Raw genomic sequence first — 23,417 nt, 5'->3', positions numbered from 1 at the left:
CAGGATTTCCTGTCCCCTTAGAGAAGAAAAAGCAGGCTCAGATGGTGACATCTGAAATACGACAGCTCTAAAGAGGCTATGAGAATGCAGCCGTCTCTGTTCTAGGAAAGTCAGGAAACTGCTCTTTAATTACTAAAGAACCAGTTGTCAGTGGGTGGAGGGGGGGATAAAAACAAACTTGGCACAAACAATATTTAGCTAATTAAGAGCATTTGGAAATAACAATGGGAATGGCTAACATTCATTGCAGGGGCTTTCAAGCTTTCTGACTATGATCCAGTGAGAAATACATTTTACAAGGCAGCTCAGGATGTGCAAATATTAATATATATGAAAGAAACCTAAGGTTTATGAAACAGTACCCTGATACTTTCTATTCAATTCTGTTTTTAAAGTGCTGTTTATGACCTAATCAGCTGATTTCATGACCCAGCAGTTGAATTACGACCTGCAATCTGAAATCCTGACTTATAGCACGCATATGATGAGCAGAATGGTAAAGACCAAGATTAAGACACGATGGTAAAAAGTGCTCTGGAGTCAGACTGCCTCTGCTTGTGTCCTGGCTCTTCTGCATACAAGCAAGCTTCCTAACTTCACTGTGCCTCAGTTTGCTCATCAGTAAAGTGGAACTGATAGCATTTCAGAAAGTTGTTGTGAAGATTTAATGCTATGATACACATAAAGCCTCTGGAACAGTACCCGGCACATAGTAAGCATCCCGCGGATATTAGCCTGTTTGTTGGTTATCTATGGCCACAATAGTGCTGCATAAGGTATTTCCAAACTCTAAGGCCAGCTAATTCAGTCCATGAGTCTGTGGGGTTCAGCTGGCTATTGGCTGACCAGCTCTGCTCCATAGGTCTTATCCTCCCACAGAATAACTAAGGCATGTTCTTCTCATGTTGATGAAAGAAAGAGCCAAAGCAAGTCCAGTCTCCCAAGCATATATCTGCTAACAGCTGCTGGCTAAAGAAATGACTAGGCAGAGTGGGAGGCCACTAGAATTACATGGTATGTGGCATGGATATAAGAGGGGTGATAAGTCAGGGCCACTTGTGCCATTAGACAGAGCTGTGATGACAATCCTCGAGCCATTCTCTCTCACTGTGCTAAGCACTTCGCATTAATCAAGTTCAATCTGGACAACAATCCACGAATATGATAATAAAGATTCTTGATTGCAGATGACAGAGAGCCCATACGAACAATTTCAAGCGAAAGTCTATTTATCTGGGAAGTAAACCAGTCAAGGTTCCATAACACGTCCGCGTTGCAGCAAGGTTGGCTGTGGGAGCCCAAATGTGATCTTTGTTGCTGTGTCTCTCCACATTCCTCAGCTGTTTTCCTCTGTGCACTGGATCCATTGTGGAGACCACTTTTCCATGAAGCCCCTTGTAGCAACTCCGGGTTTATATCATTCTTACAGAGATTTGGATGACATACTATCCTCAGTAGGACTGAGAGGTTTCCTGGGATGTGGGACATTCACTGCTAAAACAGAGCAAGCCACCGGCAAACAGACAAACTGGCCACCCGACTTGCAACCCCAGAGGAAGAGAGGGCATTTTCCTAATGGATTTGGCAGAAAAGTCCCTTGGAGGACTCTCATTAGCCTGGCCTGGATCACGTGTCTATTTACGGACAAATGATCATGCCAGGATGATGAAGCCTCTGGTCAAGATCAGGTCATTTTTCAACCTGTTGTGGAGTTAACTCTTTCTGAACCTTACGAGAAGTGGGTAGACGAGATAAGACTCTCAAAGGAGAGGATCCAGGATATTCAAACAATGTAAGTCACTTGAATCGTCACCATTTCATAGACGAAGAAATAAAATCTCCAAAAAATAGAGTCTCTGAGAGGTTGAGTGACTTTCCAAGGTCACGTAACAAAGGCAGTAGCTGAGCCAGGATTTGCACCACGAACTTTTTTGCTTTCAAGTCTGCACTCTTCCCACCACCCAGACTGCTTGCCTGCTACAATAGTAACACACATTTTCTGAAAGCCTAATACAGCACTTAAAAAGCAAAACTATACTTATAAAAATAGTGAGAAGCTGTAAATTCCCTACTTTCCAACTCACTAGGGAAAAGAATACAGAAATAAAGGCCACTTGCAGGGAATTTCTCCCCAAGAATACTTTTTGTCAAAATACGAACAATTAATTATACAACTTAAGAATTCTTTTTGTGGTTGGACAACTTAAGGGGTTTTTAAGTGGTTTTCCATTTTTTTCAGAGGTACCAGGAAAATTTTCTCTCCCCAACCCTCACCCCCATATCCACTGAGGGAGACTGAGAAGAATTGCCATTGGATACTTTTGAGCCACGCTCAGGTTCTCATTGGTTCCTGACACTTGAGACACCACCTCCCCTACCCCAGTCCCTAGAGCAGCCATTGGCCACATCCAGCCTCAATCAATCCCTTTTGAGGACTGAGATACTACAGATCATCCCTATTGGAGAAGCACAGAGGAGGAAAGTTCTGTTGCTTTGACTACAAGAAACGGGGACTCTCCAAGTCCCATTCTTCGTGGATATTTCTAGCATCTTGGCCCGAACAAGCAAAGACAAACAGCAGCCAGAACTGACAGTTGGTGGTATGTGCACCATAGAGGCTGGCGGCATTGGAAAAACACCACGTGGCTTATCCCAACCATGCTGTGTTTTGCCAGAGTAAGAATGCCCAGGGCTCTGTGAAACAGCTAGAAGAAAAGAATAAACGGCCTTTGTATTCTCGGTGGGTCCTAAAACTACTGCTGCTCTGCCCAGCAAAGACGTGAAAGCAGCAGCTGGAGTCGTGGCCAAAAAACAGACAGGACTCCTAAGCTGGATGAAAGGAGTGACAGGTCATTGGTTCCTTTTAGTCTCTACTGTGCCATACAGAGCCTGTCACCCCGCCAGCAGCAAAGGAGAAGAAAAACAGCTATGGGTAGGTGGGTTGGGTGTTTATCTACTTAAAAGAGCAGACAGTGGCCAGAGAGAGGAGAAATAATTGTCATGGATATAATGTTAAAAATAACAGGCCAAAACATGCAAACATTTCACTTCACTGTTTTACCATGTACTTGTATTAAAAAATAAAAACAAAAACAAAAACACACCAACCTTTAGTTATTAAAGGTATTGAAAAAAATTACAAAATGTTGGTGAGTCCACAAAAACTCCTCTTAACATGGAAGTTCTATAAAGTGATTTGGATCCAAGAGGAAGGAGAAAAACATCTATTGAACTCCAGCTTGGTACCGATCACATTGTATCCAGCAGGTAATGTAAGCTTTACAACAACCCCATGAGGTAAGTATCACTAGTATAATCTTATGGATGAGAAACTAGGCTTATACAGGTTAATAAATGGGGAACTAGAACTTGAATCCATGTGTGGTTGGCCACAAAGCCCAAGCTCTTGACTCCAAGCTGGCAGCCTTCCAGTCAGAAAGACCACTGGGGAAACTTTAACAGAAAATGCAACTCAAGAGTCAAGATCATTTGTTTTTGCAATGTTATCTTTCCTCCTGCCCTGGTATTGCTAAACAGTACTATGTAGAGAAACACAGCTGGCTCAGTTGAGAACATTCTGAAAGCATCTTATCATGCTTGTTCAGTATTTTGCAATGGGTTTCTTCAAGACTATTGCCAAGGTGAGGTAACACATGCCATGGCTACAGCCATGACTGGCGAGGTAAAGGCTTCATCGTGACCCGAGTCACCAGGGCAGATTTGGGGGAATAGGTTATTTCCTTCCAACACAATTAGTTTGGCCAGTCAGGATGGCAACTGTCAAATATGGACTACTATTTTTTCTTTGCCAAATCAATGAGTGAGGATCCAAAATATTAATTACAGTGTAGAAATCACCGACCACACATTGCACGAGCAGCATGAGGACTACCACGGGTATTCCTTCTGTTTGTTAACGCGAAGCCGGGAGACATGTCAAAACAGAGGGATAAAAGCTGTCAGAGCTCAAGAGCTGATGTGAACCCATCCAGCTACACATCTGCTGTAGAGGATAATGGGTCTCATTTCAGGCAAGTAAACATGTCATATTCTCATTAGAGAAAGCAGCAATGGATAATTTGTACCTATAAAGGTAATTAATGTGTGCATACAATTTCCTTCAGAGCCTGTGCCATGAGTATGCAAAGTCTTGGAACAGAAAACTATTGTGAATGTTAAAAGGTTGCTTCTGGGTCAAATAATTCCGTAATATTAATTCTACTGGGTCACCTTCCTTGCTTAGCACTAACAACACACAACATGCCCTTGAAAACTTACCTAAGACCAGGGCTACCCCTTTTATAGAAAATGGAGAGTTTCCAGCTTTTTGAGCTTAGACCATATGGGGGGCTGGGACATGAAGCAAATTTTACAATGCTTAGTTTCCCTAGTACCTGGTGTAGTGCATGACCAAGGGAGGCTCCTAATAAATGTTTCTTGAACGAGTGAATGAATGAAGCATTTGTGACTGTTCTGCTTGTGTTTACAAGGTTAGTTCAACAGATGCTGCTTATTTCTGTTTAAATTTTTTAGAATCATATTTCGTGTAGCTGCCTCTAATTGATTTGTAAGATACTTACACCTCTTTCAATGATGTTTCTTATATGCGTCTCATGTAAAAGATGGCTGCTTTTTTAGTTACATCTTGAAGGCAAAAATAAGCTAACAATGGCATGCATACACCATTCCTCCCTTCTGTATTCACCCACGGCAGACATCTCTGCCAACACCAATTCCTCTCTGGCTTCAAGATCCCTCTCAGGCTGGCAAATCCAGGCAGCTACCACCAACTGGCTGGAGTCGGCATAAAAGACCTGCCTACTGATCCTCCTTCAGTTAGGATTTCCTTTCGGGATAGATAAATTTGAGATGCTCTAAGTGTACATAATAAAACCAATCAGTGAATTTAGATTTCCTACACAAAATGTAATTCTCCTGGCAATTCAGTTTCTACTACAAGATGGATCTTCACTGTTTCTTGAGTATGCAGGTGATAAGCTTAAAAGAACGGTGGACTCTGCTTTGACCGGGCTTCTACCTCAGCCAGCTTCTAAGTGGTGCTGGATTCTGAAGTGTCCTTATCCCAGCTCCTTGTGAGTGGCGCATGTCATGAGACATGAGAAATAAAGTATATGGTATGATACAGGTTTTCTTTTTTTTCCTAATGGGATTTTAGCAGGTGTGATGCAAGAAAAAGCTTGTAATGGTTTTGGGCTACTGAGCTTGCTCTCAGTCAGCTATCACCATGGGATGACAAGAGGTCGTTCCTTAAAGATTAGCTCCAATGTGGAACCTGAAACCCATGTCAATGAACTTGTCTGTTTCATTAAACAAGGTATTCTGCTTCATTAAAATCCATTGGTCTAACTTCACCATGTGTGATTCTGTAACATCATGGATAAACCACACGAAATACTAGTTCACTGAGTTATACAGATCTTCCCAATGTTGCACATTTCACTAAAATATCAAAAATTACATATGCAAATATCCCCACCAATCTCATGAGAAGAACCTCAGGTTTTAAATTCATGGTATCAAGCTCACAGTGATGCTTTATAAAATTTTCCAAAATTCTCATTTTTCACTTGAAACCTCCAGTTTTATCATCGGCAAGAGATACTGTCAGTTGTTTTCTGTGAAGTGGCAGCCTCATTTTGTTCATTCTCAAGGAAAAGTCTGCCAAATGTCCAAGTCTGGGTAGTCACAATTTGTCTATCAGTAGTTTTTCAAGCCGAGATCCCATTCCATGAGAAAAGCACTTAGTTCAGCTCGTCACTCAAATAATCGCAGAAGTGCTTTTCCTCAGGGCAACCACAGCACTTCAAAATTAGGCAAAAATACTTCAAGCACAATTCCCATTTTGTCACACAGAATACCAAGGGTCAGGATTCAGTAAAATTAATAATTTGCTTCATCAAGTTCACTCTTCAGTGAACCTTACATTTATTATTTTTATTTAAAAGTTGTTGTTTGTTCCTGTGAGTGCATGGCAGTGAAGCATGCAGCGACTGCTAGAAGTGTGGCTGCCTTCATTCACGCGAAGGCCCAGAGCTTTCACTCATCGCTGCTTTTGTACCAGACGCGCAAATAGCAAAACTATTGTTCCGGGACTGAACCGTGACGTCCAAGAACATACCTAAAATATGAATATTTTAGCGCCTTCTTGTATTTGATGCTGAGCATTCACCAGAAAGATACTACGTGATGATGAGTCGAGGCTGAAAGCGGACACATCCAAGCGAAACAGCAAGCCCGGCTCATCTTCAGAGTCAACCATTTATAAGCTATAATGCAATTTTGCAGATGAGATATTAATGTGATCTTTATGTTTGCTGCTAGATTTTTTAATTGATGAGGCAGTAGTTCTAAGGTGTAAGTATGTCTCTTTTCAGAGATGAATTCAGTTTGTTCTTACTACTCTTACTGTGTTCTCACTATGATGACCTCACTGATGTCTAATAAATTATTTCAAAATTCCTAAATTTTGCTGCTATTGTACTGACTTTCCAGGCAGCCGGTATCCAATGTCAACGGTGGAGGATGTATGTTGTTTATCAGCTGTTGTGTGTGCTTCTCTGACAAAGTTCTTACCCCATAAGATGCTTCAATAGCTGTTTCCTTTCTAGTTTAAAAATCTGTAACAGATGACTTTTGATTTTAAAGAGTTCAACATACCTATATTAAAAAAATTCAATTCCTTTTTCTTCAGACACTTAATGATTTGTCTCAAACTTATGTCTCCACTGGCACCAAAATACTATTTGAAAATGTGCTGTTGTACAAACCACAATAAGGTAAATTATTAACATCTATAAATATGGCACACATTGTATTTTTGTTTCTCCCTTCTATGAGGCAGAGAATTCTCTGATCCGCAGTTTTATCTTTTTCAGCACCTTTAGACATACAGAGTGTGGTTGGGAGATCAGAAAGCAAGTCCATTTTATATGCCAACAATTCCTCTCTCAACACAATAAAAAAATAAATTTTCTTTCATTTTAGAATGAACTATAAATTTAAAAATAATTCAGGTAAAATTTTAAATTGAGGAGCTTTTTGAAAAAACTATAGTATTACTGCAAAATAAAATAACAAAACGTATTCATTTCTAATTTCACCTTAGTGTGTGTACAGGGAAAATTTAGGAGTTGTGAAATAATTTATTAGACATCAGTGAGGTCATGATAGAACACAACAGGAGTAGTAAGAACAAACTGAATTCATCTGTGAAAAGAGACATACTTACCCCTTAGGCCTACTGCCTTCAGAAAGTGTAGACATCACAAAAATAGACAAGCACATATCCCGTTATCTGTTAGAGTGATGACACTATTGCTCATCATGTCATTTGGAAAACCACTACATTTGTGAAAGAATGACTATAAAAGGCAAATATGTTTTAATATCATTATGGAAAAAATCTGAATTCATAGATCCCCCTGAAAGGGTCGAGGGGAACCTAGAGGTTCCTAGGCAAAACTCTGAGAACTTCTGAACCTCTTCATCTTACTTTTGGAGATAGAAAAAGAGATTCAAATTAGTCCCCAAAGTAGAACTAGCACGCAGATCTTCTGGCAGCAACTACTATAAGGCCTGTGTGCCTCTCTCTCATTCTCCCTCTTCCCTCATCCTCATTCTTCTTCTTACAAAATAAGTAATAATTACAAGTTCCACAAAGGTGGAAACCTTCATATTTATCTCTGTGTGTCCTGGCACTTACTAATCAGAGCCAATTGATACTCAATAACTGATTTGTTGCATTGGATTCAAGATTTGGTGATAAAGGATTGCTACTATACACTGATGTGAAAATTAAGGCTCAGTTAAAACGACCATAATTTTCCCGCAAATCGTGTGGAATAACCTAATAGTTCACCCAGTTTAATCTCTGGCTGTAACACGCAGTCTTTCCATTCGGTTTTTAGTAAAAATGGTTCCAATGACCAATGAGAGAATACTAGTTGAAACTAGCTTAAACCACAAGTGAGTTCACTGGCTCATGTAACTGTAAATCTTGTGATGGGTTTGGCCTCAGGAACAGGTGGATCCAGAAGATTAAATTCATGTTTCTGGACACTGCTACCGCTCAGTTCTCATTTCTCTTCTCATGGTACTTTGGCTTCATTTGCAGAAAGATTATTTCTGCAAGTAAGGGAAGAAAACTCAGCCTAAATCTATATCCCTATAGCTCATAATTCAAAAGGGAGAGACTTTCTTTCTCTCTCCCAACATTCATTGTCAAGCCATATGAAGAAGGGACCTGTACTGGTGTTTTCCAAGGGCCACAAGCCTAGCCCTGGGTGAATCCCTGAGTTAAGGATGAAGTGGTTCTATGACTGGTCCAGATGTCAACATACCTCTAAAGGCAGAGGTAGAACAGACCACACTGTTGACCACCCTCCTAGTTTTACATGGAGTGGACATGGATGCCAAGGGGAAAAAGAAATGTTGGCTGCATTTTAGTTCATAATATACTTCTCCTGATTATAAATCTAATACATGTACTGGGTAATATAAAAAGAATAGTAAGAAAAAATAAAACACGTAATGTTATCACACAGAGAGATTGTAGGAGACATATTTTATGTGTACTTTTCCAGTTTTCCTATGGGCTAGAAATGAATAAAAACAGAATTGCTTTTACATTTAAAATATATTAAACCACCTCCTCACATTCTAAAATATCCTTCTACAACCTAACTGCAATGACTGGTTCAAAGTGCAGTCTTGGGAGATATTCAAAGGCTCACAAACCTCCCTCTTTCTAAAAAGTTATTTCCATCTTCCCTTAGTAGGCGAAGTTACTACGTTCTCTGTAGTGTTCCTTGGTGCTTAGATAAGGCTACAGGGCAGAACCTGAGCCTTCTGTGGAAAGCACTTACTTCCGACGCACAAAAATAAATCCATTAAAATACTGAATCTAGAGAAAGATTGGAGTCACATCAGCAGGCACCTGGGCTTGCAGAGGTTTGAAAGACAGCTTGGCTGGATACCTATCTGAGTCCTGTGTGTTGCTGAAAAGGCTGTGGGCCAGAATTGCAAGTGTCCGTGCATGCTGAAAGCAATGACTATATTGCTGACCCAACTTGCGATTTCTGATTCTTCTTTCTACTGGTTAAATAATGGAACAGTAAAAATCTACAGGAGACATCCCTGAATTTATATGAGCCAATCAATCATGCAGCCAAATGCTAATACCTTCAGTGAAAGTCATGATAATCTCGTGTAGCCAGGTGCTAAGACCTTCAGCGGAAACGGATACGTTGTGTACGTTGCATTGTGAGACAGGGTTAAGTCAGCAGTATGCTGGCAAATTTTTAACAACTAGTTCTCCAAATAAAACAGCCATTAGCTGCCATGTTTGTCAATTTTTATGGTGTAAACACTCCCACAATGGTCGGTCTTGTCTTAGACTGCCAAGCTGACATCACTGAGTATGTTAGGAGGTTAGGAAGAAAATTGCACAATTGGTTTTCATGAGCTGATACAAGCCAACTTCAGCACAACACCCGATACAGTCATTCCTTCTGCCAGATACTCAGTGAGCTCCTGTTCCGCGCCAGATTTTGTGCTGGGCTCTAGGGATGCAAAACACAGATGTTGTTTCTACTCTCTCAGATTTGTCATCTAGCGGGAGAGACGTGAGTCACAGCCACAGAAACAGAAGTTAGACTAAAGCAATGGAGAGCTATAGAAGCAGAGAATAGGAGGCTGTTACCTTGTCCTGGAGTCTGGAAAGACTTCCCTGAGTGTTATTTGCCTGTGGTCCAGTATAGGCGACTGGTTTCAAGCCAGAGGAAAAGCAGCTTCTGATCTCTGGGTAACCAATTTCTTGCATCCTATCCCTGTGTTTGAAATTCCTAGGATGGATTTTCTTCTCCTAACAAGACTCTGACAGATGTACTGAGGAAGTGACTGAATTGAAATCTTTTTTTTTTTCTGAGCAGACAAAATCGTAAGTAGGGGAGTGGAGAAGTAAGACAAGAAGAGAAGGAAGTGAATAAAGAAAGGTGCATTTATCAAGCAAATGACCACTGCAAGCACCTGGCACTTAATTCTGCCTGGGACTGTGGGAGACCAGGTTGAAAATGCACCTCAGATTTAATTCATGTGGTGGGAGAGGGTGTTGGGGTACCTACGTATGTATCCACCAACTCCCAACAGCCATGTGTTAAAGGCTGCTTTGGAGGGGTATAGTTCCCAGCATTTCTGGCCTGCTGTGCACTTGGAAAGTGTGGGCTTTGGGGGCACAGGAAGACCACAGGCAAGAAGACTCAGGCATGGGTATTTGGAAGTCAAGCCAAAGGGTCCAGGAATGGTCAGTGTCAAAGGAACATATGCAGGGCACTGACACCATCTGCTATAGGTAAGGAAAAATTAAAATGGTATGTGTGCAGAGGCATGACAGGTAAGCGAATGTCTTTGTAGAGAACATGTATGAGGTTGTTTAAAGTTGGCTCAGAGTACAACTAGAGACCCATAAGCAGCTCGTGGTTATACGCTGGGGTTTAGCAGCTGTGCATGTCTGGACACCACTGTAATAACGTGCCCTGAGCCAAAACGAGTTTATGTTGCTACCCCTAAACAGCCCTTGAGATTTCCAACCTTTGACCTTTGAAAAATGTGCACTTTGTGTTGCACGGTAAGTGCTGGTTTAATGTCATTCTTCAGCTTCATCTCTTGACACGTCCCTTTTCCCCACGGAAGCCCTGTATGCTATATGACGTCGTTACCAAATTACCTTCCCTTCCTCTGTTTCATGCCTTTGAATTTTCACAAACTATACTCCCTGTCTGGTGAACCCCTCCTCATCCTTCCAAACCCAGCTCAAGCATCAGCTCCTCTGTGCAGCTACCCCTGGCCCTCAGGATCAGGTAAGTCTGGGTTTACGACTTTACATTCTAGCAGCATAATAGCAAGAACTCTTAAAAAGAAAATGCTCCCCTTTTTATTGAGATAAAATTGATGTAACATAAAATGACCCGTTTTAAAGTGTACCATTCAGTGGCATGTATATTTACAATGCTTTGCAAGCATCATCTCTACCTAGCTGTGAAATACTTTCAACTCCCTCCCCCGCCCCGGGCAAAAAACTCTATCCATTAAGCAGTCACTCCCCCATCCCTTCCTCCCTTCAGCAGCCGCACTAAACTGCTTTCTATGAATTTATCTAGCTTAGCTATTTCAGATAAATAAAATTATATCGATATTGTCAACAGCAAGACCCATGAACAATTCCTGAGGAATAAAAATAGAACCTGGGTAATAAAATAAAGCCCAACCTTTTTTTTTTTTTTTACCTTTTCTTTTCCTTTGTGCTTCATCTAGTTTCACTTGCTCACAGGATGCCATGTGCAGAGTTCTTGCCCCCAAGCACTTCAGACTGGAGTTCCTAGTGCGAATGGCCGTGCCAGACACCTCAGCGTGGAGGGCGGTGCGCTGACTGGCCGCGCGCAGAGGCGTTGCCTCGGACTCTGCAGTTCAAGATGGCGGCGGCGGGCGGTGTGCAGAGACGCTGCGCGCGCACACTTGGAACGGACGCCTATGAACAGCACAGCTGCGCCTGCGCTGGGCAGTGAAAGCCCCGCCCCTCCACCTGCCCGGATGAGCCCCATGGAGCAGCCTTGCCCACAGCCCTTCCGGGAGAACCTGTGCTCCAGAGCGCGAGCTTGCACCTCTCCTTTCATCAGAGAATAAAGCTTTCCTTTACTTCAGAACCAAACTCAGTCACGTTCTATTGGCTCAAACGACAGGGAGCAGGAGGACCCTTGTTGGGGACCGACTCGAGAGGGTAGGTAACAATATGTGACTGATTTTTGTGTCCGGCTTCTTTCACCAGGCACGTTTCTGAGATTCATCCAAGTTGCAGCGAATGGCAGGACTTCATTCTTTTTGTGGCCAGAGAATGTTCCATTGGATGGATATACTATACTGCGTTTCTGCTTTCATCAGCTGATGGAAATTTGGGTGGTTTCTGCCTTTTGGCTATTGTGACCGGTGCTGGTATGAACCTTCACGTACAAGAATTTGAGTACCTATTTTCAATACTTTGGGGGATTCCCCTAGGAGTGGGCCTGCTGGACCATGTGGTAATTCAGCGTTTATCTCCTTGAGAAACCATCAAACGTTTTCCGCAGTAGTTGCACCATGTTACATTTTCACCAGCAATGTCAGAGTGTTACGTTTTCTAGAACTGCCTAGTTTTGAATCTCGACTTTGCTACTTACTAACTGCATGAGCCTTGGGCAAAATACTCCCTGTGCCCAATTTGCATCATAAATAAAGAAGAATAGAATAGTACCTATCTCATATGATTGTTTTGAGGATTAAATGTGTTAGTATCTGTAACACTTAAATGGTACCTGGCCCAGGGAAAGTACTAAGTGCCAGATGTTTCAGTTATTTACTGTTCTAATTGCACTTAAACATTTCAACGTTAAAATATGAAGCCTATCCAGTTTTTCAGATTTTTATCTCCACTTCTTGGCACATTATCTGGCAAACAATATGGTCAGTAAGTGCTTGGAGAAAGTTAAGGAACTTCTCAAAAATAGTGAATAGATATATGCCATATTAAATATTACAATATATGGCAACAAGTGTCTAAACCATGTAGTTCTCACATAATAATAGACACATTGCTGAATGTAATAAGTAACTAGTCCATAAGAGACCCTACTATGTATAAGTTCTCAATATATGATGGACATATGATAAATGATAGAGAAGAATGGATTATCCAAAAGGTGTTGCATAATCATCTATACACAGAAAAGGATGAAGAAGGTTATATTTGACACCTAATACCAAAGTAAATCCAAATGAATGTAAGTTTGTAGAAAAATTAAATTATAAAAGACTGCAAGAAAACTTAAGCAAGTATTTTAAACTTTTTTTTGTATTTCTGCCTGTAGAAATAAAAGTATGGACTAAATCCCTCTCAAAAGATCAATACATTTGGCTATTATAACAGAAAAAAGGCTCTCTGTTTCAAAAGACATATAAAAAGGCAAACAAACTGAGAAAAAATATGTGCCACAAGTCTTAATAAGAGCATTAGTTGTCTCTGCCTTGTGGGATTATGGCTAGTTCTTATTGAGACTACATTTCACTATGTTTTTAATTTTCCATGATGAGGATGCAATACTTACAACATTTATGCAAAAAAAATTTATAGTAAGTTTGCTGACCTAACCAACGGATGGCTGGATTAAATTTTTTTTTTTTTTAGATTTCGCATTTTCACAGTTGTTTGCAGCTCTCTGTTGTACACACTGTAAAGGAGGAGAGGAGACATTAGACAGAGAGAAGGCAAGGTTTCAATTGTGCCAGCTCTTGAGTCTCTCAGATCTAACACATTTTCTTTCTTCAGGCCCTAACATCTTTTATGAAGAAGCAAAATAGAATGCCCTAAACTATAAATAAAACTGCTAGCAAGAGGAAAATATTAGAGATTGCCACCATAAAATCCTAAAATAAACACTTGACCAAAAGAATTCTACAGGTAAAAGCCTTATGCTCCTCCCTACTTTTACTGATTAATCATCATATTTAGAGATACCACATCAACTCTGATCTCGCTAATGTTTTTGCAATTCGTACTGATATTCAGGTACTTGTGACATGTCCAAATCCTGCTCTTTCATACAGTGAATCAGTCAACATGCTCAAAAGAGTGCCATTTACACCAGGGTGTGCCAGTTAAGTGTTCAAACCTTTGCACCAAAATGAATGTCATTTTACAGAAAAACAACTCAGCTAGGAATTTTGATGTAAGAACAATACTGATTAGAAAAAATGACCTCCTTTGATTCAGGGCCCCAGGTCTCCCCTGGAGCCACAGCTTAGTTACAGAAGTTGAACTCTAACGTTTCCATCTTCAGCATTTGATTGCCAGAATTTCAGCCTGGCATACAAAAACATCCAAACTCACTTTTTTTCCCCCCTCGACAGGCTGTTTGTTCTTCTTTAGCGCAGCTTTCATTTCCCCTTGGAGACATCATTCTCTTTAGCCTTTTCAGTACTACTAGGCTACAGAATGCCTCAAAGCCTAAAATGATACTTACTGAGATTGACAGTCTATGGGAGTCAGGCTTTCATGCTGGCTTGGCTGAGTCAAGTATCTCCTTGATGACTGTCACGGAGCACAATTATATGGTCAGAGACGTTTCATGCTGTTCACCAGCGTGGTGATCCTAGCAGTGAGCACCATGAAAGGACTTCTTGAATCAGAAAGAGAAAGATACCAATATTTCTGACGAGCTACCATGTCCTAGGCTTTACATAGTATTTGGCCATTTGTTTTCTCCCAGCATCTATCTCTGCCTTCTACCGCCCAAAGCACCCAGTTTTCCTTTGGGGAATTGACACTGTATTTGTAGCCATGAGGTTTAGGGAGGATTGACTTTACCTTTCTGGACATGGGCTACTATTGCTTTAAAAAAAAAATGTATTTCTTTCCTCTGACTACAGTGACTGATTTGGGAGTGGGTAGATAAATAAAACGCACCAATCCCAGGTACTGCAAAAAGAAGGTGTCTCCCTCTTCCATGGAAGCCACCAGCAAATAAGTTTAGCTAAAGGGAGTGGTGTGAGGCTGTGTGGCCTGGAACTTCTGCAGCCATTGTTGCATGATGAGGTGAGCCACTTTGGGCACAAAACCAACATACAAAGAGTGCTGAGAAACAGAGCTAGATCCCTCAAGATCCCATGAACTGTGATCAAACAGTAGCTGAAGCCAAAACTCCTCTGAGTGTTTTAAGATCAATGAACAATTAAATATGATTGTTTTTCTTAAGCTAAATTGCATTGAGTTTCTTGTTGTTTGCAACTCAAGATTCCTAGCCCATACACTATCTATAATTTACCACATTTCCCTTACCATAAGCTTGTGAGTAAGTATCACTATACCCATTTTACAGCTGAAGATATCAAGTCTCAGAGAATCTCAGTGATGGTGAGGCTAGGAGGTGAACTTAACCTGTCTAAAGCCCATGTTATCCACCTCTATGCCAGCTTTTCTCAAAGTGTGGTCTTGGAACTCCTGAAGGGGGTGCCCCAAACTCTTGCCAGGGATTTTGAAAGTCAAAACTACTTTTATGATAATACTAAGACATTATTTGTCTTTCTGCACTCATTCTCTTATGAGAACACAGTGAAGTTTTCCAGAGGCTTATGACTTGTGATGATGTCATTTCCCTGGTGGCTAATAGAATATGTGCTTCTGTGTTCTAGTGCTTTCTAGAATTTTCTAAGGCAGCCTCTTTGGAGTTCTCACTATTAGAGTGTAAAGACGTCTCGAGATTAAAACATTTGAAAATTCATGCTCCAAGCTGTACTGTATGATTTGAAATGCTCAGAGCATTAGCAGTGATATGTTATATCTAGCACAAATAACTTTTAAACATTTTATATAAATTAGATATCACCTTATTACCGTTTCATGTAAAGTGGAACAAGTGTTGTGTTAGATTCTGGTGAGAAGTTATAATTTTTCTTTATATTTAATTACATATTCTCCTTGTGGAATTCTGGAATCTGTGAATTTTAGAAATTTGAGGGCCCTTTCTGAGCTTCTTCTCAGGCTCTAAATATAAACTGTCCTCCTGGCCAAAATAAAAATTTTCTGAGATCAGTGTTTCCAAACAGAGATATATCAAAGTGGGTGCAGTATGCCTGGATACAGGCAATAAAGGGGTGCATTTTCTGTAGACGATTTTAAAACAATACTAAACTCAATGCAAAAGCTGTCTGCTTTTTATTAGGAACATGCTCTGACAATCCTAAACAATGTCAGTAATAAAATACTCCTCCAGCCACTATTTCAAAATAAAAAATACTTGGACCTGAACTGATACCATAGAGTTTGAACTGTTACCCTGAATTCCATCCCACCATCATCTCCCTGACTTGGATATGAAATCACTTCCTTCAGTTCTTCTCTTATAAACTCAAAGCAATGATTTTTAAAATACTCAATATTTGTATAGCATCTCTGTCTCAACATTTAAATTGAGAACCTTCTCTGTTCCTCACAGCCCACCCTCCTCTGATGGCCTCAAAACACCCTAGACGTGCTGACTCATTGTATCCCAAAGTCCAGTGGGAACTCCAGATCACAAGGTGTTTAGGATGGAAATCAGTGTCAAGTTTACAGGTGCAAACTGCAGAGAACCTTCTAGTAGACTGCCTTCACCCACTCCCCCATCTCACCTCAGACTCTCTTCCCCTCCCTCAATACAAAGCACATTTTCCATGCACTCCACTCTCCCACCTCAGGCCTTTGCACATCCTGTTCCTTTGGCCTCGCTTGCTTTTCCCTGACTCTCCTCCTGGCTGGCTTCTTCTCATTCTCCAGGCTTCAGCTTAAATATCACTCCCTCAGGGCCCACCCCGTCCAACCCTTCAGAAGACTCAGTCCCCTGTTACTCTCTTTCATTATCTCCTTTACTTTTCCTTCAGAGCACTTATCACCATTTGTACATGTACTTGGTTTTTGTCACTCTCCCCGAGTTGAACTCCTAAGGTTGGTCACCAGGTCCATTTTATTCCTTCTTCTCCCAGCTCCTCTAGATGCCCCCCCCAGGCACGTGGTAGCCGCTCAATACATATTGTGTGGATGAATAAATATTTGCGTGAATGAATGCTCTTCTCTCCAAAAAAGACAAAGCTCCACTCAAAACCTCAAGAGGAAGAGGCATATTATTGTTTTAAAAGATAAGACTGCTCTTGGGTCTCTAAAAAAGAAAAAAGAAAAAAAATTGGAGAAACCAGCAGTTTGGCCCAATTCCATCAAAGAATAATTGAGTGAAAAGAAATCAGTCTTACCTTAGCTCCTTTGGCAAAGTAGACTTAAGAGTACATGCTGTAGATTCTATGTATGAGTTTGTAACCAGGAAAAACTAATATATGGTGAAAAAGGTAAAAGTATTGTTTACAATTAAGTGGATGGAAATGCTCTATATCTTGATCAGGATAGTGATTACATGGGAGTAGACATATATAAATATTCATCAAGCTGTACACTTAGAATTAGTACATACTGCTGCCTGCGTTTTACATCTCAAGTTTAAAAAAAATCTTCTTTACTTAAGTTGACAGAAGAAGACTTGACCAAAATTGTTGACCAGACCAAATTGATGAAGCTGTAGTTTCTAATACTTCCAAGCAAATTGCTTTATCAAACTTCAGCTAAAAACCATGTCATCAGTTGCATCCCTGGCAGGATACACATCACATAATTTAGACACAGACACTTTGGAAAAAAAAATATATATGCATTTTTAGGAACATTACAGAGTCAAACCAATATACAGTAAACAAAAAGAACTCTGCTTTGAAATAAATAATTTAGTGTTCACTCTTGAAATCATTTTCCTTGTCAAAGAGCATAAGTGGATATCATAACTTTGAACTTGGATTGTTTCCAAAAGAGAGAAACAATGCAAGTCACTGGCACACTTAGATGCTTCCAAAAGATGCTCGCCTTTGACAGACAAGTGGCTCATAAATTGATCTTTTTACATGGAAATTATGTTGCACTTAATTTTTCTCAGGGCCAAAACTACAAATAGAAAACAGGTCATTGTATCATGACAATAACTTATCCTTATTTATGCACAATGAAGATGAGAGAGTGACTTGCCTTCATAAATACCTTTTCTCCATGATTCAGTGAATTCTTCCTGACCCATGAATAATGAGTTCCCTAATTTCCTACAAAGAATTGGGGAAATGAAGACAAAGAGAGCGTAGGAGGAGCCTGGAAAAAATTATTGAGTTAAGAATTTACATTTTTTACATAGCATGTGTATGAAGAATGTTCCATGGCTGTCTACACTAAATCGATGCTGCGTAATTTGAAAAATAGCAGCCTGATGCCTCTTTATTCCCCCTTGACAAGTGCAAATGCTGTTATTTTAACAATGGTGCTGAGTACTTTCTGAGACTGCTTGTTCTGTGAAAAGAGCCTCCTTTAAGAAGTGCTTATTAAGTACATGCAATCCAGTCATCTTTCATACAAAACCAGCAAAAAGCCTGTTTTGTCTGTACAAACACTGTTTGTTTGCTCCAGATTTTAAAATAAGCATTTAAAAATGGTGTTTTCATTAAATAATGAAACGCTCAAATAAAATTGGACTCTACTCTGCCAAATGCAACATTCAACAACAGGAAAAGACACTGTGATTAAGAATTGTCAATGAGCTTATTAGATGATTTTATGGGAAGAAGAAAGAAACATTGACTATTTTTCTTAAAATATGTACCAATAAATTCATTAAGATGTGAGGTGCTAGAGTCATCCTTTGTCTCTAGATAATCAGAAATATGGGAGAAAAGCATTTACAGGAGAGAAATAAGAACATTATTGTAAAATAATCTCACCATATTTATGATGTCAGTAAATTCTCATAGTGTCATGATCATTTCTAATTTGTAGAAGAGGAACAGTGTAATAAAATACAAAACAAAAACGAGGTTTCTTTTACTTTAAAAGAACTGCTGGAGCCATTCTAGACAGGACTTTTTCCCTCTAACAACAGGAAAACAATAAATGTAGTAGAACTGAGATGAGACCCTTGTTTAATTAGAAAAGATGATTTTTCCGCTCTCATACAGTAAGATCTCCTTATTTCAGACTCCACTGACTTGACATTCATCATCATTTGGGTAAGTGCTCAGTTAAAGTTTTCCCTTGTGGCTTCCGATTTAGAACAGCATCTGATTAGCAGACCCTGATTCAGGCTTTCACAATTTCCCATTAAAATATATATAAAGACTTGGAGCCAGGTGAAAAATCAGAACAACAATCCAAACTAGAGCTGATGATCCGTCTAGACCAATATATTGTATACATTTCCACTTATTTGATATAATGATTGTTAATAGGAAGTAAAAGATCTTTATTTGTCAGACGTTTCCGAAATACCAGGTTAGACTTACTGGTAAACTATGTCCCCCTACCCTTTTTGAAGCAGTCATATTGGTGCTTTTTCATTCATCCTCAATCCCTTCCTACCCAAGTAAGTTCTCTCTATTTTACATCTACTGAGACCAAAGTTCCCAGAAATCAAATGGACAGGAAGTTAAGAGGGATGACAAGAGAAGATGTAGGAAATTCCCCTACCTGGGATTTACTATTTTTCATTTATTTCATCAAACCCTAGGTAATGATAATAGGATGAGGTCACATCAGGCCAACAGAGAGATGCACCTGTTGAAACTGTGCAAAGACACTGAGAATGGAGGTGAGAGCTGTAGACATGACTTTATTTTCCAAGGTTATATCTTAGGCCTTTTTCAAGGCTGCTTTGCCCAAAAGAAGAGTTTCTTTTAAGACCCTCATATGTTAATGGCATACACAACCAAGGGAACACACACTGTGCGGATTCATTGGCAATCCTTACATGCTATTGATTAACAAACGAGATCAGTGAACAATGTCATTCTTCTAAGTAAATAAACAGACAAACAGCAAGAACAACAATTGGAATCTATGAAAAAAAATGGTAGAAAAGGGAAAGGAATCATTATCCTGCAGATTCAGAAGAACTAGCCTCTGAAAATCATTTACCTCAAAGCGGCGGGGGGAATAAATAAGAAAACTGAAACTGTCCTTAACTGAATGCAAGAAGCTATGACCTCCACGTGGCCAGGAAGGCTGCCATAAGGAAATCAAACTGACATTAAAATAAAATGCAATGCAATGAAAAATGATATTAGTGGGCTAAGGAGGGGTAATACCAAAATTAAAATTGCAATGGCAGAACTTAAAACTTGTTACAGGATCAAAACGGAGGTAGTCATTGTTGGAAATTAAATCACTGTTGTAGAGGATGAAGTTTAGATGCTCCTCTAGGCACAGGAGTAAAGGACAAAGACAGTAAGATTATTCAGTGGACTTGCAATGGGGATTATAATTAATTATCAATAGGTTCTTCTAAGGGAAGAGCCAGATCATTTTGAACAAAAGCAATCGTGAATGAGTTAACGGAGTAAACCTTCTATCAATGAAGCAAAGTAACCGATGTGAAACCCTGCATATACAGCTGTGAAAGGGTTTCCATAGTTTCTGCTAGTCAGTGAGAAACTTAGCATGGACTTTTTGAGTTCCAAGAATAAATACATAAATCCTAAAAAGGCTTAACATGGTGATGAGGGGTTATAATGAGGAAAGGCTAAGTACAAAGTAACAAAGAACTTACCATCAGACTTCCCTCCAGCAGTAAAGCAGTATAAATATCAATGTCTATAATATTTTATGGGGAAAATATTTTGATACAAAATTGGCCCCAAAGGAGTAATATGCATTTTTATTAATCATTCCTTCAAACTGTGACCCTAGAAATATATGAGTGAAACGCTATTTCATAGAACTATTCGAAACGAACTTCCCCTGACAGAAGGTGAGGGAAAGGATGGAGAAGAAAAGACTTTTGACTTTTTGAAGAGACTAGCCATCATTTTCCTAACATTTCTGTGATAATTAATTTTTGTGTCAACTTGCCTGGGCTAAAGGATGCCCAGATAGTTGGTAAAATGTTCTTTCTGAGTGTGTCCCTGAGGGTGTTTCCAGAAGAGATTAGCATTTCAATAGGTGAACTGGGTAAAGCAGATGGCCCTCCCCAATGTGAGTGGATAGCATTCAATCTGTTGAGGGTCCAAAGAGAACAAAAAAAGCAGAGGAAGCATAAATCCTCTCTTTCTGAGCTGAGTCATCAATCTCTTCCCACCCTGGGACAGTGGCATTCTTGATTCTCAGATTTCTGACTTGGACTGAATTGCACCACTAACTTTTCTGGTTTTCCAGCTTGCAGATGGCTTCTTAGTCTCCATAATTGCATGGGGGCACTTCCTATAATAGATCTCCTCTTCTGTACATTTCTATATATTGTATTTGTTCTGTGTCTCTAGAGATCTCTGAATAATACAAGTTCAAAATCCTGCTTGGTGTAGAAGTGGAGAAAGATGATTCTCCCTTTTGCATTATACAAACCCCAAAGCATGGTTTCTGCTGGCTCAGTATTTCCAGCATAAAGACCTGAGATTTTCTGTCCTCATGCTCTCCTCTATTTTCTGCAGAAAGTTTTGGATGACTAGTATTTCTTTAAATATTTCACAGAGGGTGCCAGTGAAGTTTTCTGACCTCAGACATGTCTACAAGGGAAGATTTTTATTTACTAATGTGATTTATTTACCTTATATAGGTCTACTCGGATTTTCTATTTCTTTTCAAGTCAGTATGGTAACTTGTATTTTTCTAAGATTTCATCCATTTCCTCTAAAATGTCTAATAGAGTCGTTCATGATACTCTCTTAGAGCCTTTTACTTTTTGTGAAGTTGGTTGGTAGTAATGATACGTCTTTCACTCCTTGTTTTGATAATTTTTGTCTTCTGTCTTCATTTCTTTTTTCCCCAATACATGCATGTTTCACAAGTTTATTACACAAGATGCATAAAGCTCATTTTAAATTGCATATCATATTGTTACACGTGATAAAAGCTCTAGACATACTGCCATCTCTGTACAGTTGGTTTCCAGCTTGCTATATCTGTCTTCATTTCTTGGTCAGTCTAGCTAAAGGCTTCTCAATGTTTGCCTCTCTTTCTTACACACAAACTTATGGTTTCATTGAATCTCTCTGTTGCTTTTCTGTTTTCTATTTCATTGATTTCTGCTCAGGCTTTTTTCTTCCCCTCCAGTTTTTTGAGATGGAAATCTATATGACTGGCTTGAGAATTTTTTTTGTTCTGTTCTAATGTAAGCAATCAATGCTTCAAATCCCCTAGGTCCTGTTTTATCTGTATCCTACGAGTCTTGGTTTGGTATACATTTATTTTCATTCCATTTAAAGATTTTCTAATTTCGCATAGATTATTTATAAGTGTATTGCTTAATTTCCAAATATTTGAAGATTCAATTTTCTTCCTGTTGTTGAGTTCTAATGTAATGGTTTTGTGGTCAGAAAACATACTTTGAATGATTTCTAACATTTAAAATTGACTGAAACTGTATTATGACTTAGCATACGGTCTACACCAGAGAATGTTCCCTGTGCACTTAAATGTGTATTCTGTTGCCCCTGGGTGAAGTATTTTGTAAATGGCGGTTATGTCAAGTGGTTGAAAGTGTTCAAGTCTTCATTCTCATTAAGAAGATTTTCTGTCTTGTTCTTCTTTTATTTACAATGGAATATAGAAATCTCCAACTATAATTTTTGAATTTTCAGTTTCTCCTTTCAATTCTATCAGCTTTTGTTTCAAATGTTTTGGAGCTCTTTTGTCAAGTACATATACATTTACAGTTGTACTATCTTCATGATATATTGACCATTTTTTATTATTAAATCTCTTTTATGTCTCCAGTAATATTTCTTGTCTTAAAATCTATTTTGTCTGATACTGACATTGTAAGTCCAGCTCTTTTATGGTGACTGTTTGCACTGGTGTTGTAATCATCCCATTATTCAATCTTATAAGAAGTTAGGAGTAGAAAGGGAAAAAATATATCCATATAATCTTTCATATTTTACCTACGTATTTACTGTATCTTGTGCTCTTCTTCTTTTTTTTTTTTTTAAGGATTTGAGTTAGTGCTTAGAAATATTTCAGTTTAGCCTGAAACACTTCCTTTAGCATGTCTTGTAAGGCAGGGCTCTAGCAATTAATTTTCTCTGCCTTTGTTTATCTGAGCATATTTCTATTTCGCCTTCATGTTTAAAACTTTACTTATTTTTATTTATTTTATTTAAATTTTATGGGGGGGAGATAATTAGTGGGTTTTTTTTTTTTTTAATCAGAGGTGTTGGGGATTGAACCCAGGAACTTGTGCATGCCAAGTATGTGCTCTACCACTGAGATAGACCCTCCCTTCTTAATGTGCCTTCAGTTTTTAAGAATAGTTTTAGTGGACATAAAATTCTTGGCCAGTCATTTTCTTTTAACAACTAAGGGACTTCTGACCTCCACTGTTTCTGATAAGAAGTCAACCATTAGTTGTTTTTTTTGCTCCAATGTATGTAATGAGTCATTTTTCTCCTGTTGCGATCAAGGTCTTTTCTTTGTCTCTCAACAATTTGCCTATGTTGTGCCTAGGTTAGGATTTCTGTGTTTATCTATTTAGAGTTCATTGAAATTCTTGGATCTGTAGATTAATAGTTTTCATCAAATTTGGAAAGTTTTAGGCCATTATTTCTTCAAATGTTTTTTCCACTCCTTTCCCTCCTCTCTCTCTAGGTATCCCTTATACATGTGTTAATGCACTTGATGTTGTCCTATAGATCTCTGTGGCTTTCATTTTTCTTTCATCTTTTTTCTCTCTGTCCTCCACACTGGGTACTTTCTATTGCTTTGTCTTCAGGCTCACTTCTTTCTTCTGCCATCTCAGTTCTGCTCTTGAGTCCATCTGCCTAAT

At 39.3% G+C, this 23,417-nt stretch overlaps 1 protein-coding gene across 2 annotated transcripts in view; it reads right to left on the bottom strand.

Annotated features, from left to right (window-relative positions):
- The window catches only part of MITF (melanocyte inducing transcription factor), a 311,298-nt gene extending 299,830 nt beyond the window's left edge, over positions 1-11,468 (bottom strand). For both annotated transcript variants that reach the window (XM_072941684.1, XM_072941685.1), the window contains exon 1: positions 11,304-11,468. The gene's annotated coding sequence lies outside the window, so the exon portion shown is untranslated. The remainder of the gene's footprint in view (positions 1-11,303) is intronic.
- Positions 11,469-23,417: the final 11,949 nt, after the last annotated feature.

This window comes from Vicugna pacos, chromosome 17 (genome assembly GCF_048564905.1).
Source record: "Vicugna pacos chromosome 17, VicPac4, whole genome shotgun sequence".
Taxonomy (NCBI): domain Eukaryota; kingdom Metazoa; phylum Chordata; class Mammalia; order Artiodactyla; family Camelidae; genus Vicugna; species Vicugna pacos.
The sequence above is the reverse complement of the archived record's forward strand: the minus strand, read 5'-3'. Positions and strand labels throughout refer to the sequence as shown.